Genomic DNA, 11,346 nt, shown 5'->3' on the forward strand with positions numbered 1-11,346 from the left:
CGGTGTCAATGGGGTGAGTGACTGTGTAATTCTCCCACCATGATGCTGCGGGTCCATCAAGCTTATGTGCGGCAAAATGCACTCTCTCCGCATCTGTGCATCCTGAAGTGGTCAGCTCCCTTCCAACCTTGCGGAGCCAATCATCTGCAACAATCGACTCGGTGCTGCTGGAAAACACCGGCGGATTTAGCCTAAGAAAACGGGCTAAGTGATCAACAGGTGGGGGTGGTGGTGGGTTGTTGTTGTTGTTCCCCTGGTTCTGAACTAGCACTTGCATCAGGGCATTCTGCTGCTGAATCAACTGAGTGATCTCCGGTGGAAAACAAATCCGGTGTCGCGTCTCGGGGGCATCTGATGGGTTTAGAAAAGATGAGAAAATAGGATAGAATGAGGTCTAGAGGGAAAACACTATCCATATGCACACGAGACAAACACAATCATATCACTCCAATCAATTCAAACAAGGCATACAATCGATCTAACTATCGTTACAAAGTTCTTGGACTATACTATATACATGGTGGAATACTACTACTACTTTGGTGGTCTACTAGAAAAATTGATCGGTCGAAGACTCCATGATATCTGCTCTGGCTTCATCCTCCCAATCATCATCACTGGGGTCCGAGTCGGTGTCGTCGATGATGATGTAGTTCTCCGGGCAAGTAGAATCGTCGTCATCTCCTCCTGGCGATGGGTCTCCCATGAATACTCCGATCTTCTTTATCAGGTCATCATTCTTCTCCACTAGTGCGACAATTTCCTCCATATAATCCTCGCGTGTAGCCTTGAGTTCTTCCTCCAGTTCCGTGATCCTAGTCTTTGCCTTCTTCAGATCTATCATGTCTGCGCACATCTGGTTCTCCTGGCGACGAATGTGCTGGTTTAACTCCTGAATGAAAGCTGCAATAAATCTATCCTTCCTGGTGCTGATCATCTCCCATTGCTCGTCTCGGCGCCCACAAATCTGATAGACAGTATCCCTAATATCCTTGTGATACACTTCTCCAATGTGTCCCATGGTAATGTGAACTGCCATACTCTTTCCTAGACTCCAGGTTGGTGCATCAAAAGAAAACTCTATGGGCTTAGTGACTGGCATGAACGTCCTTCCTGGAATTTGAACTTGAATCATCCAGCGCTCCTCTTCTGGTAGTGTGGCGTTGTAGGTCCCGGTGAAGCTTGGTATTCCGATGTTCAGGTACTTAGTAACTTCCTTCAAGTGTCGTCCAAAAGGTGTATCCTCATCCGGTTGCGCGAACTTATTCCTTGCATCCGCCATCCTAAAAGAGTGGAAGAAAGGAGAGGAGTCAGAAATGAGAAGAGAGTAGTGATCTAGGGCTTTAGCTTAGTGGTCGTGTCCTACAGTCAGCGTGTGCTCTGATACCATCTTTGTAGTGACCAGACCTCAAACAGTCTAGTCTCTGTGCATCAGTGTCATCCCTGGATCGGTAATGCTGACACACACAGTACTTGAAGGATTTATAACAGAGTAGCAACCACACACTTATTACATCGAATTGTCTCAAGAGAGAACTTATTACAATAAATATGGCTTAAGGCCATCTAAAACGATAACAACGGAAGGCTTGGAAGATAAAGTGAGTCCATCAACTCCAACGGCATCACTGAGTATAAGACCACGACCTAAGGCTCCTTACTCGTCGTCTGAAAAGTCTGCAACATGATACGTTGCAGCCTGGAAACGGGTCAGCACATGGAATATGCTGGCAAAGTAACACATAGAGAGTATGTAAGTGCATCTAGTGCCCCTTAGTGATTTTGGTGTATTGAAGGCTTATAGGTTAAGGGACTAATGAGTTTATGAGTGTACACAGGTCTATAAGTCTATGAGGAGTTTGATATTTACAGAGAAAGTCGACGCCTAAAAATGAAGTTCTTCGACTGAAGACTTTGGAAGTCTGAAGACTTTCTGAAGACTTTGAAAGTGAAGAAATTGGTGTGACCTTGAAGACTTAGTATTCATTTGAGGAATATGAAGCGTGAAGACTTTTTTTTCGTAGTTTTCATTTTCTCTTTCTTGAGTCATAGGAAACACCGTACTATTAAAGGGGGTCGAGGAAATACTAAGGAAAAATTTCCATGTGATGCTCAACTCAAAATCCTACACCTACCAATCCTTTCGAGTGAAGCCATAGGAAATCTCATACAGTTCAGTCATATTCTTCAGTGACAGAGACAAAGTTCTTCTGGTCTCTGAGGAATTTGTTCTGACTGAGGAGTTAGGAATTCGCCAGTGCGGATTACCTACACAGTGAGGAACATGATAGCCCTGAGGAATTTGATACTCAAATTTCCGACTGTTGTTGTGCTATGCGCTAGCTGTTCCAAAATATCTACCCACCTAACGGTCATATCATTGAAGGGCATTTATGTCTTATCATGTCGGGCTGCTCCCTAGGCTATAAATAGCCGCCCCTACAACCACTAGCTGGTTGGCTGCTCAGAGAGAAACTGACACTTGTCAATTGAGAGCATCCCATCCTCCGAGGAATTTGAGTGAAAATCATCAAGTGAGGAAAACCCCAAACCCAAACACCTACAAACCCAAAGTGATTGAGCATCACTAAAGAGATTGATCCTGCGTGGATCTGATGCTTGTTACCTTTGAAGACTGTGCTTCTTCTAGACGGTTAGGCGTCATGGTCTAGAGCATCCAAGAGGAAATTGTGGATCGCCGAGTGACCGAGTTTGTGAAGGTTTGGAAGTCACCTGAAGACTTACCACGAGTGATTGGACGAGGTCTGTGTGACCTTAGTTCAAGGAGAATACAGTGAGGACTGTGTGTCCGGGACTGGGTGTCCTCAGGTTTAAATACCTAGCCGCTCCAACCGGACGTACAACTGAGACAGCAGTTGGAACTGGTCTACCAAATCGTTATCTTCACCAAGCTTACTGGTTCTATTCCTCAACTCTTTCATTTCCTCATTACTGTGTTGTATGCTTGTTTATATCTGTGTTTGAAGACTTTGACTGAAGACTTTCTCAATTTCCTCAGTTCAATTTCTTCAATCTGTTTGTCTTCATCCTGTGTTATCCCGTGTTTACGCTTTCTGTACTCTGTGCTAGTTTTCATTTCATCATGATGACTATGCTTGTGTTCTGCTATGCATACTTTTGAGTACTTATTCCGCTGCTAGTAGTTCTTCGCTAAGGAATTTCCTCACCCACAAATTCCTCAGTGAAGAATTTCTAAAAATCGCCTATTCACCCCCCTCTAGTCGATATAACGCACTTTCAATTGGTATCAGAGCAAGGTACTCCCTTGTTCTGTGTGATTTTGGTTTAACCGCCTGGAGTTTTAGTTATGTCGACCGCAGGTATGAAGAAAGTGACATGTCCCATCTTTGACGGTCATGATTATCCCAAGTGGAAGGCCATGATGAAAAAGCGCCTCATGGCGATGAACAGCGAACTGTGGACTGTCACTGAGATTGGTCTTACCGATCTATGCAAGACGGCGGAAGCTGATGACATTCGCAAGTTCACTCTTCTCAACCTCACGACAAAGAGCGTCATCTACTCCTGTCTGTCTCAAAATTAGTTCAGGAACGTCATGCATCTCGATCAGGCGAAGCTTATCTGGGACCGTCTCTCTGATGTCTATGAAGGTCATCGAACCCGTCATGATCCTTGGTTTGAGGACTTCAAGGAATCTCTCAAATCAATGACATTTGAACCAGAATCATCGTCCTCCTCACCATGCCTTATGGCAGATGGTGAAAAGGTAACTGAAGGCTATCTGTCCGAATCTAGTGATGATGAATCTGATGATGAATTAGGACCAAGTTATGTCAAACTTGTTTCCCTTCTGGTAAGCAACAAAGAGCTTTGGAAAAGGTTCAAAACATGCTTAGTAAGAGCGATGATATGTTGGGTGAAGAAATGGACCAGTCAAAAGCTTTGGCTGAAAGTCTTCAGAGACTTCATATTAAGTATTACACCCTTCAAGATCAACATAACACTCTCTTGTCTGATCATGAGAAGCTTTCTTATGAATTTCTTCAAAGAAAGCAAGATCTTGAAAAGCTAAGAGTGAGTTATGAAGATCTTCAGAAGGAGCGCGATTCATTACTTGCTCAACAAATCAGCGCTGCTCAGGAAGAATTTGTTCCTCCATGTTTGAAATGCATTGAACGTGAATCTGCTAATTCTTCACCTGAATGTTCAAATGCTTCTACTGCTACAAATTCCTCAACTGTCTCTGCTATCATTAATTCCTCATCTGAGGACATTGCTAGTCTCACTGACGATGCAGGGCTGAAGGAATTGTACATGACAGGCATGTACAAAAGCCTCAAAGGGCATCAGACTCTTTGTGATGTGCTTAAAAAGCATATCCTCAACAGGAACCCTAGGAAAGAGGGTATTGCCTTTGAGAGGAAACTCAATGCTGATGGTACATATTGGAAGCCTGAGCAGTACCCCAAAACCACATGGGTTGCTGCAAAGGGACCTCTAGTTGATCCATCTAATTTATCTGGCTTTACATGTGAATCTCCTCTTCTTCTGATGAGTCATTTGACTCCAACTATAAACTGTTCAAAAATCATAATGGTGAAGTATTTGCTAGATATGTTGGCACTAACTGAAGGAACGGTTCCCCTATGAAGAAAATCTGGGTTCCCAAAAGGTGCCTTGAAAGTCTTCAGGTGAATGTCCTCATGACACCACCTGTGAAGAATATGAACCCCAGATCAAATTCTTCATATGGATCAAATTCTTCATATGGATCCAAGTCCTCATACGGACCAAATTCCTCACATGGATCAAATTCCTCAAGAGGATCAAAGTCCTCATATGAACATCATCGTGCCAACAACTCTGTTTCGCAGGGAAGAGCCAAGGGCTATGAATATGAGCATTATTCTTCTAATCATTATGTTCAAAATTCCTCGAAGAATTTCTCTGCTTATTCATATGCTTACCCTATCTTTTCTTATGTGAAACAAAATGGATTGGTTGCTATGCTACCTTTCTCATATGGAGCTCGCAGAGTGATGAACTCTTTGCCACCCCTTCAGATGTGGGTGGTGAAGAAAAAGAACTAATCTCTTCTGCAGGGTCAGGTCTCCAGACGTACTTAGACGTCTGAAGAATTTGCTGGAGACCTGAAGTATGCCTGAAAGGGCGCACGCTAACCATGAAGAAATGAACTTTCATTTCTCACGTCCTCATACTTCTTTATCTGTTCCATTGCTTGATGAAATTGATCTGATGAATTGATGTCATATTCTTCACTGATGAAGTATATGAAGTTCGTAAGCTGCACTAATTCATCTGCAGGATGATCAACCCAAAGCCACTGAGTGGGTCCTCGATAGTGGATGTACAAATCACATGACTGGTGACAAGAATCTATTGATTGATGCTCCATTATCACCATCGCATCTGAAGCATATCATCTTCGCTGACAAAGGCAAAAGTCAGGTATTGGGTCTAGGAAAGGTTGCGATCACAAAGGATCAACACATGGACAAAGTCATGCTTGTCGAGTCCTTAGGATACAATCTTATGTCTATCTCAATGCTTTGTGATCTTGATATGGTAGTTGTCTTTGGCAAGTATCAATGTGTTGTGGTTTTGGAAGCTGACAATTCCAAAGTCTTTGAAGGCTTTAGGAGAGGAGACTTGTATATTGTTGATTTCTCTACAGGACCGCAACCAGCCGTGTGCCTACTTGCGAAAGCTTCAGAAGGATGGCTATGGCATCGTCGACTTGGTCATGCAGGCATGAGGAATTTGCACACGCTTGCGAAGAAGAAGCATGTCATTGGCATTGAGAATGTCAAATTCCTCAAGGATCACTTGTGTGGAGCTTGTGAAGCTGAAAAAATGACCAAGGCTAACCATCCAGCGAAGACTATCATGACCACTACTCGACCATTCGAATTGCTTCACATGGACCTCTTTGGTCCTAACCATTACTCAGCTGTCACAAATGACGCATCTCTCTATGGGCTTGTTACTGTTGATGATTACTCTCGTTACACTTAGGTACACATTGTTACTTACAAACATGAAGTGCAGGAAGTCTTCAAACGATTTTCCTCGAGGGCTTCAACCAACTTTGGTGTGAAGAACGATTTTCCTCGAGGGCTTCAACCAACTTTGGTGTGAAGATCAAGCACATCAGAATTGACAATGGAACTGAGTTCAAGAATTCTGGTCTTGATGACTATCTTGATGAACTTGGTATTACTCATGAGTTATCTGCTCCTTACACACCTCAGCAAAATGGCGTCGTGGAGCGCAAGAACAGAACTCTTCTTGAGATGGCTCGCAATATGCTTGATGAGTACAAGACGCCTCGTCACTTCTGGATTGAGGCTATTTATACTGCGTGCCACATCATCAACAGGGTATATCGTCACAAATTCTTCAAGAAGACTGCCTATGAACTCCTCACTGACAAGAAACCCAATGTGAGTTATTTCAAAGTCTTCGGTGCTAAATGTTGGATTAGAGATCCTCATCACAATGCTAAATTTGCACCGAAAGCAAATGAAGGTTTTATGCTTGGTTACGGAAAGGACTCGCACACCTACAGAGTCTTCAACACCGTTCTTCACAAGGTTGCTGAAACTGTAGATGTGCGGTTCGATGAGACTAATGGCTCGCAAAGAGAGCACCTACCCTCTGTGATAGATGAGCCAGCACCTGAGGAAACTATCAAGTTCAAGGCTACTGAGGATGTCATTCCTACCGAAGAATCTGCTGAAGAATTCATTCCAGAACATGAAGAACGTCGAGCCAATGCACCTGAAGAAATTGCTGAAGAAAATGGTGCTGAAGAAAATGCTGATCAAATTCCTCGACGACAACCTACTCATCCTCGCGTTGCAAAAGAAGTGCAAGTTGAGAAGATCATCGATGACATTGAAGCACCAGGTCCTCTCACACGCTCAAAAGCTTCACATTTATCTAACTTTTGTGGGCACTATGCTTTTGTCTCTATCTCAGAGCCCACTAAGGTAGATGAAGCATTTCTGGAGCCTGAGTGGATTCAGGCCATGCAAGAAGAATTACATCAGTTCGAGCTCAACAACGTTTGGGAACTGGTCAATCGTCCAGATCCTCGCAAACACAATATCATTGGCACAAAATGGATCTACCGCAACAAGCAAGATGAAAATGGCCTTGTGGTGAGGAATAAGGCACGGCTAGTAGCTCAAGGCTACACACAGGTTGAAGGAATTGATTTCGATGAAACTTTTGCACCTGTTGCTAGACTTGAAGCTATTCGCATATTACTTGCTTATGCTAACCATCATGATATCACCTTATATCAAATGGATGTGAAAAGTGCATTCCTCAATGGTAAGCTTGAGGAAGAAGTATATGTTGCTCAACCCCCAGGTTTTGAAGATCCTAAGCATCCTGACAAAGTCTTCAGACTAAATAAGGCCCTCTATGGCCTCAAGCAGGCCCCTCGGGCGTGGTATGATACTTTGAAGGAATTCCTCAGGAAGAAAGGCTTCAAACCCGGTTCACTCGACGCTACTCTTTTCACTAAATCATATGATGATGAATTGTTTGTATGCCAAATATATGTTGATGATATCATCTTTGGTTGTACTGACCAACGTTATAGTGATGAATTTGCCTATATGATGAGTGAAGAATATCAAATGTCTATGATGGGAGAGTTGAAATTCTTCTTAGGTCTTCAAATTCGTCAACAGAGAAATGGCATATTCATATCTCAGGAGAAATACCTCAAGGATGTACTGAGGAAATTCTGCATGCAAGATTGCAAAGGCGTCAAAATTCCTATGCCCACAAATGGCCATCTGTGCACTGATGAAAATGGTATTGACTTCAATCAAAAGATATACCGCTCCATGATTGGTTCTTTATTGTATTTATGTGCATCTAGGCCAGATATTATGCTTAGTGTTTGCATGTGTGCCCGATTTCAAGCTACACCGAAGGAATCACACCATAAGGCTGTGAAGCATATTCTTCGATATCTAGCTCACACACCAACACTAGGATTATGGTACCCCAAGGGCTCGGCTTTTGATCTCGTTGGATATTCTGACTCTGACTATGCTGGTGATCGTGTGGACCGCAAGTCAATATCTGGTACATGTCATTTCCTCGGACGATCTTTGGTCTGTTGGTCCTCGAAGAAGCAGAACTGCGTATCACTGTCTACTGCTGAAGCTGAGTACATTGCTGCTGGTTCTTGCTGTGCTCAATTGCTGTGGATGAAGCAAACTCTCAAGGACTACGGCGTCAACATGAATAATGTGCCTCTCTTCTGTGACAATGAGAGTGCCATCAAGATTGCTCACAACCCAGTTCAGCACTCGAAGACAAAGCACATTCAGATTCGTCATCATTTTCTTTGCGATCATGTGTTGAAGGGCGACATTTCTATTGAGCATGTGAAGACTGAAGAACAGCTAGCCAATATCTTCACAAAGCCCTTGGATGAGAAGAGATTTAGCAAGTTGCGGTGTGAGCTAAATATCTTAGAATCTTCGAATGTTCTTTGAAAAGGACACTCATCCTAACACTTATGCAAAATTGATGACTTATATGTGCAACACATGAAGAAACATTTTTCTTCAATCAATGAAGAATAACACTCTAAGTGTGAAGAAATTAATGAAGAATTTGATTCTCAGAACCCTACGACAATTGTACGCGGTGTCTGAAATCATCATTCTTATACGGTGGGTCACGCCACCACAAAAGTTGAAAATCTTCAATTTGAGTTTTTCCTCAGTTTTGAAATTCCTCAGTTGTTCATATTCTTCAACTTTACAAAATCTTCACTGTTTCCGTCGTTTTTCTTCATTGGCTATATATATATATATATATATGAGTTCAAGTTGTTTTTTTCTGCTAAGTGAATGTGATCGGACCCTTCCCCCTCTATGCTATACTCAACCCAATCTATTCACAAATTCTTCATGTGCGTTCTATTTGAAACTCGTTCAAAATCTTCCCTGTGTCATTGTCAGCTGAAGAATTTGCGAACGAAACTTTTAACTTATCTTATCCAAAATTTTCGGCTTTGCCGCTCAAACCGTTCCGCTTCCCACGATATACTTATCTATTCACCCACGATCTAACACGATCTCCACTTCTCAGTACGTGGGTGACACATGTCATGCGGATGAGAAGGGTCAGGGGCACGTTCGTCCAATTTCTTCGAGCGAACCGTTTTTCACCGTGGCTATAAATACCCCCTCTCCCCTTCCTCACTTCTTTTACTCTGCTCGACCTCTCTCCCGCTCAAGCTTCTCAAACCCTAGCGCCGCCGCTACATCATCGTCGCCGGTGAGGAAGAGCTTCACTGCCTCGACCTCGTCGCCGCCGTACTCACGCCGGCCGCAGAAATCTTCACTCCGCCGCCGCCGTAGCCGTCTTCCTCCGCCAAGTTAGGGCGTGGAAGATCTGCACTGACGAGCTTCACTTCTCCACACCTCAGTTTGTCGTGTTCTTCGACCAGGGTAATTAAAAGTTACTTTTACTTCCCTCTTTGATCCAAATGACTTCTACAAAATCTTCAAAGGTGTTTATTCCTCAAATTTTTCACACACTAAACACCTCACATGTAATCTGTTCTTGATTCGTTTCTCTAAGCATCATTTTTCTTCAAGATTCCTCAATTGTGTGGATCTTCGATCTATACAACTCTGGAACCTAAGACAAAGAACGCTTAGTGAAATTCTTCAAGACTCATCTGGTCAAATTCCTCAAACTTGTTCCTATTAAAAACCTTCTGAGAACGCATATGACCTCTCCAAATTCCTCGCAACTATACTCTTTTCACAGGTACGCATGTCTGCTACTGAATCACTAGGTTCTCATCAACTTAACTCATTTGCAGCGTTCCTTGAAGAAAAGTTGCATACTTCTTCAGAGAGTTCAATTGTTCAAATTCCTCAACTGAAGAAAATGGCTAGTGAAAAGAGGCCACAGAAAGGAGGAAAGAGGCCTGAGATCAATACTGCTTTTGAAATACCTGAGGACATTTATGCTGGTACTGCACACCCCCTGGGGAAGATAAAAACCAGCGCAAGGTGCGCATTCAGAGGATAGAACGGAGATGGGCAAAGGAGTGGAAGGAGTACAGATATGTGACTCCAAAATACATGAAGAAATTCACTGTTACGCCTCCATGCTCAAGACCTCCATTGGCACCTGGCCAAGAGGCAGATCCCACTAGCATCAAGCGCGGTGAGGAATTTACTGAAGAATGGGCCAAGCGCCAGGCCAAGTTGGCCAAACAAGCAAAAGATGCAGTGAACAAATTCAATGCAGATTCCACTGCCGCTGCTGTTGAGGCCTCTCTAAGGCCAAAGAAATCCATGGCAAAGAAGCCTGCACACAAACCAAGTGCCTCGTCTTCAATGCCCTCATGGCCAATTTCCTCAGCCAAGCCCTCATGGCTAATTCCTCAAGCCGCTCCTGCTCCTCCAAAGTCCTCAGCTGCTCCGACAAAATCCTCAGCACCTGTGCATCTTGCCACGTGCCAAAGGACCACAGGCATATCCATTGCCTCAGGAGCTTCAGCTAGTTCCTCAGCTGCACCACATTCTTCAACAGGACCCTCTCTGCTGAAGACTAAGACCACTGCTGGACGAGGCTCTCGCCCAAGTCCTCAGAAGAAGCAGGTCGCTTTCCAAGTACCGTCTGAAGAAGACGAAGCTGATGATGAAGAACTTGCTGAGATCATCAGAGACAGACAAGTCAGGGCCGCTAGAGCCAAGGGCACAGAAGTGCCACTGCTTTTGGATCCAAAGTTGATCCTCGACTATATTGATCTCTGGCACAAGGACCCAAACACTCCTATGCCTGATTTCAAGTTGACTCCTGGCCAAAGTCACATGCTGACCCATTTCATCAGTGAAGAAAAATGGAAATATGAGAAGGCCAGGCAACTCAAGAAAGCACAGTACAGGAAGGAGAAGTTCCTGAAGAACAACGTTGTCTCTATGACAACTGATGAACTTGTGAAGCTCCAGTCTAAAATCAAAGTCCTCAGCGATGATTTCAACGCTTATTATGCTGATTGGAAAGGAGCCAAGGTCAGGTTCGTCAATCTGACGAAAACACTCACTTCAAGTGCCGCTGCCCCTGTGCACACTGAAGTCACTCAGGCTGAAGCCTTTGCTCAGCCCACTGAAGAACATGCCAACACCGCTGATGAAAATTAGGCCGCTGATGAAAATGTGAGTTCCAAGGCTGATGACTGCATTCCAGCCACTGAAAAAATTCCCAGGGCACCCACTAGTGGTGCGCCTAAAGAAAATGAAGAGGTCAGGGCAACTGCATCAGTTGTGCCTGAAGAAAATGAACCAAATT

General features: G+C 43.7%; 1 pseudogene; it reads left to right on the forward strand.

Moving 5' to 3' along the window:
- The first annotated feature begins 3,343 nt into the window (after positions 1–3,343).
- LOC141028087 (uncharacterized) lies at positions 3,344–5,072 on the forward strand (annotated as a pseudogene).
- The last annotated feature ends 6,274 nt before the right edge of the window (positions 5,073–11,346 follow it).

Source organism: Aegilops tauschii, chromosome 1, assembly GCF_002575655.3.
Source record: "Aegilops tauschii subsp. strangulata cultivar AL8/78 chromosome 1, Aet v6.0, whole genome shotgun sequence".
Lineage (NCBI taxonomy): Eukaryota > Viridiplantae > Streptophyta > Magnoliopsida > Poales > Poaceae > Aegilops > Aegilops tauschii.